The sequence below is a fragment of the Pteropus alecto genome, unplaced genomic scaffold (genome assembly GCF_000325575.1).
Source record: "Pteropus alecto unplaced genomic scaffold, ASM32557v1 scaffold44, whole genome shotgun sequence".
Taxonomy (NCBI): Eukaryota; Metazoa; Chordata; class Mammalia; order Chiroptera; family Pteropodidae; genus Pteropus; species Pteropus alecto.
The window spans coordinates 3,697,654-3,702,486 of record NW_006436812.1 but is presented as its reverse complement, the minus strand read 5'-3'; positions in this window follow the sequence as shown (position 1 = coordinate 3,702,486).

Below are 4,833 nucleotides of genomic sequence, written 5' to 3'. Positions count from 1 at the left end.
TTCATATGAATGGAATCATACGGTATGTGGCCTTTTGTTTCTGGCTTTTTTCACTTAGCATAATGTTTGTGAGGTCCATCCATGTTGTAGCATGCATCAGTAGTAGTACTTCATTCCTTTTTATGGCTGAATACTATTCCACTGTATGGCTAGATCACATTTTATTTACTCATCATCAGCTGATGAACATTTGAGTTGTTTCTACCTTTTGGCTATTGTGAATAATGCTGCCATGAACATTCATGTACAAATATTGAGTGGACATGTTTTCAGTTCTCAAACGTTGACTCTTATGTTGAAGAGCTGCCAGACTGTTTCAAAGCAGCTGCACAATTTGACACTGCCACCAGAAGTGTCCGAGTTTTAATTCCTCCATATTCTCTTAGTACTTATCATTGTTCCTTTTTGTTGTTGTTGTTGTTGTTATTGTCATCCTGGTGGCTGTAAAGTGATCTCCCACTGTGGTTGTGATTTGTAGTTCCCTAATAAAGCCTGCTCTCAGCCTGGCCTGTGATCGTGGTGTTGGACTGCAACCCCATTCCTTCTATGCCCGCACTGTTCCCAACCCCAGAGGATTCTAATGCCTTCAAACCCTACATCGGGTCTTGCTGTGATCCACTTCCCACCCCCCCAACAAGGGTCAAACCCACATCCAGTCCAATTCAGCCAATGCTTACTGCCTGAGGTACAAGGAGCAGTGCAGAGGCCATACAGGGGTCATGGTCTGTGCCCCCAGGGCAGATAGTGAGGAAGGGCCTCAGGCAAGTTCCTACAGGTGTTCTTTCTTTTTACATCTCTTCCTGTGTCCCCACCCAAAATGTAAGCTTCATGAGGGCAGAGGTTCTTCTGTTCATTCACTACTATATCCCTAGGTAGCAGGCACACCATAAATATTTGTTCAATGAATGAATGAACAGAAGATGAAGGAGAACCCAGAGCAGGGTAGGGGTGGGATGGAGGTGTTAGTTGTTAGAAGCTCAGGCTCTGGAGTAAAAGAGTTGGTACTAGAATAATCCTACCTCTGCTACTTTATAGCTGTGTGCCCTTGGGCAAATCACTTGGCTTCTGAGCCTCCTTCTCCTCTACAAAATGGGTCTGATAGTGACAATTTATCTGACAGGATGATTTTGAGGATTAAATGTGATAATACAGATCAGCCGATATTAAGTGCCAAGGATGCTTAGAGAAGAGGTCATGTAATGCCAGTCCTCACAAGAGCCTTGTGAGACGGAACTATTACCAGCTTTGACATTATAGACAAGGAAACAGGAACTCAGGGCTCAAGGAATCTGTCGGGTCATAAGGCTGGTTAGGGCAAAACCAAGATCTGAACCAAGACCCCTAACTCCAGGGTAGGGGCCCTGACACCAACGCTGTGTGGCCCCTAACACCGATGGAGGAAAGCCAGGCAGTCTCTGAGTAGGCCACAGGTGAACTGGTCCAGAGCGGGATGTGCCTGCTCAGCTGACGCCCCCTAGCTCAGTGCCTGGCTCTCCGCAAAGTGGGCAGGCCGCTGGTGAGTTTCAGAAACCCCAAAGTAGGGATTGTCCTAGATGGGGGCAAGGGTGTGTGTGTGGGTGGGGAAGTGGTGCAAAGAGACATTGAAGCTGCAAACCTGGGGCACGAGAATAGACATCAAAGCGGGTGGGGAGCTCAGGGATCAGGAAAATGAGATGGTACTAAGAGTTTTATCAGGGAAAGCAAAAAAGCAGTCAGAGGTTTCCAGCAGGGAAATCTGGCTACTGAGACGGATTCCCTTAAAGTTGGCAGGTACTCTTTCCTCTCTCAAGGTGTGTAGCTTCAGGAGGGAGCCACGCAGAACCCACCTGGCTGACCACCGTGACAGGTGTGGCTAGATTCCCTTCAAATCAAACAGCCCATTTGGAAGAGCTCCAATGGGCAAGCCTAGGGGAGACACCAAGCTAGCCCCTAAAAAAGTGGGCCTGAAGCCCCCCAGAGGCTGGGTATAAATATTGGGAATTCTTGTGAGTAGACAGGGGTTCCCCTCACTTTTGCCTCTTCAAATGAGGAAAAACATCAACCAAAGGAGGTCTAAGGATGGGACTTTAGGGAATACCTATTTCAGGGGCCACAGGCGGAACCTGGTGCAATGTGCTACATGAGGGGACAGCTTAGGACAGAGCAAGGAACTCAGAAGTGAGCTGGTGATCTAGGGCAGCCTGCTCTTTGGAAAAGCTTGGCAGGGGAGGGTTGGAGACCGGGCTATTGCTGGAGACTCCATCATTTATTTTAAACAGGGGAAAAGCACAGCTGATAACACTCCAACAGAGAATGTGTTTAAATTCAGTCGTGGAAAACACACACACACACAGCTCTGATCTGCTAGAAGATTCAGAAAGGGGTCCTCTTGGCTGCCTGGCTGGAAGGCCCGGGACAGCAGTTTCCCAGGTCTAGTCAGAGAATGACATGCGTCACAGTCACTTGAGCTTGTTAAAAATGCAGACACCTGGGCTCTGCCCCAGGATTCTTGGTCAGCATGCTGAGTTTGAGAACTCATTGGGGCTCTAAGACTCACAGCATCACCAGGGAGGAAAGGAGTCCAAAGGGAAGGAGGAACCAGCTCAACACAAAACAATGCACAGAGTAACTGTTTGCCACAAGCCCATCTCCTACCGGTATTTTATCCACATTAGTTCATGACTCGCATGTGCCACCTCAGACCTCTCTCTCTCCACCCTGGTATCCCCACACTCATAGCCACCAAGTCAGTGAACATAGCTCCAGCAGCACCCTTAATTCAGGACCAGGGTACACAGATGGGTACCCTGGCCCAGGTGGAGTCATTCTCAATGAGCCCAGCTCCAAGACCAAAGCCTGAGACTTCATGAGGAGGAAGCCCCTGCCGCATACCCCCTATAGTGCCTCTGGCCTCATCTACACCAGGGCCAGCCTGAGAAGGGACTGACTGATTCAGGCCAGATGCAATGCCTGGGAACAAGGTCCAGGGAATGTGTGGCTGAGAACAGAAAGTGTCTCCATCCTCTTTGGTCATCATCCCCTCCCCATCCGTATGTCCCCACAGAGTGTGTGTGTGGCAGGGAGGGTCTCCAAGTGAGGCACCTACTTTGCATACATGTGGCCACAAGTATATCCCCTCTGCTGGGGTGAGTCCACTCCCTGAGGGGCAGGGCTTGGACTCTGAACTCCAACGGTTTAAACTTGAATCCCCTATCTGCTACTTTATAGCTGTACACTCTTGGGTAAACTTAACCTCTCTGAGCCTCTTTCTTGTCTACTGAGTGGCCTGACAGTAAGTACCATGGTCCTGTAGCACCAGGACCTCAGACTAACTAGTGACCTGAGGCTCGAACACAGAGGGCTGTGTTCCATTCCACTCCTAAGCCTCTCAGGGCCACATTTCATACCATAACCCAAAGGCCAAGACTGGAAGCTGTGCCAGGCTGGAGAAGAGGCCCCCATAAGAGTCCCAAAGCCTTTCAGCATCTTGGAACCAGATTATAGGCAGATCTTCACCAGAGCACAAAAATATCTCCCCACTTCCACAGCAGAAAAGCAACTGGCATAGCCAGCAGAGCCCAGATCAGCAATCCCAAGGCCCTTTCCACTAGGTCTGGTCGGTGGTCAGAGAACTTGCTTGCCTGCACAGACTTGGGTGGGTTTCATGGGTATGCTTTAATTTCTCCAGTTTCACAGGGATGTTTGGGTGATTCTGCTTGTTCTGCAGTTGCTTGTGGGTACACACAGCCCACTAGGCTGACACTGTCTTTGTTACTGTTCCAGAGCACTCAGCCATACCAGGCTTCCCCCAAAACCACTCCCAGCAGCAGCCTCTTCTCAGCCCTGGATCTTCTGCCCTCCTATACCAAAGCCACTTGTACCTGCTCCAGAGCCTGGAGGAGTGACAAGTGCTTCCCAGACAACAAAAGCCTCTCTTGGGAGAACAGAGAAAACAGACTTCAGTGAAGGCTCCTGCTATACCCTTGTTCTGTGTACTAATTTTAGGCAGGGCCCCAAATGCTGGGTGAACATTACGGCAAGCTGGTTTTAGGGCAGACTATCATCAAAAAGGGCCCTGACAGCCCATCCTTCACTTCAGGTCACTCGCCACCCTCTCCCTCTTGTACGTTGGGAGGAAACTGAGGGGCAGAGTGGAGAACCTATCTTGGTCAAGGTCACTCCACCCTGGGTCTCCTGGGTGTGTTTCAGGCTATGACATCAGTCTCCTTGGGCTCCAATGCTGTGTGACCTCGAATTATTTAACCTCTCTAATCCCGATTTCCTCTCAGCTAACTGGGTCCAGGTTGTCTTGAGGATTAAAGGAAATAATATGCATAAAGCACCTAGCATTTGGCCTGGTACCTGCTCAACACCTGAGCCATTATCATCATTATTCCATCCTTTTATTCTCCCCTCTCCACTCCAGCCAACCGGGCCTCAGTGCCTGGCTGCTCCTCAAACCCCCCAGGCACTGGCTTGTTCCCTTGCTTCCTCCAGGTCTTGACTTAAAAGTCACCTTCCAGCGAGCTCTCCCTAGCTTCTTAGTTCATGCTCTTCCCTGCTTCTGTTCTCACTCCGACACTCATTTGACATACTGGACATTCTACTGATGCACCCCGCTGGACTCCCTCCGCCTGGACCGTAAGCCTTCTGAGGGCAAAGCCATTGCTGCTCTCTCCACCCTGTGTGCCTGCGCCCGCCGAAGCGAGTGAAGGATTCCCATCACGCCTCTGGGGTAGCGGGCGCGTGGGGGAGTCTGGCTCAGGGGCCGGACCCCACCCTGCACCGGAGTAAGAGGAACAGCGCGCGCAGCAGCCGCCGGCGGGGGCTGGCAGTAGGACCCAGGCTCCAGGT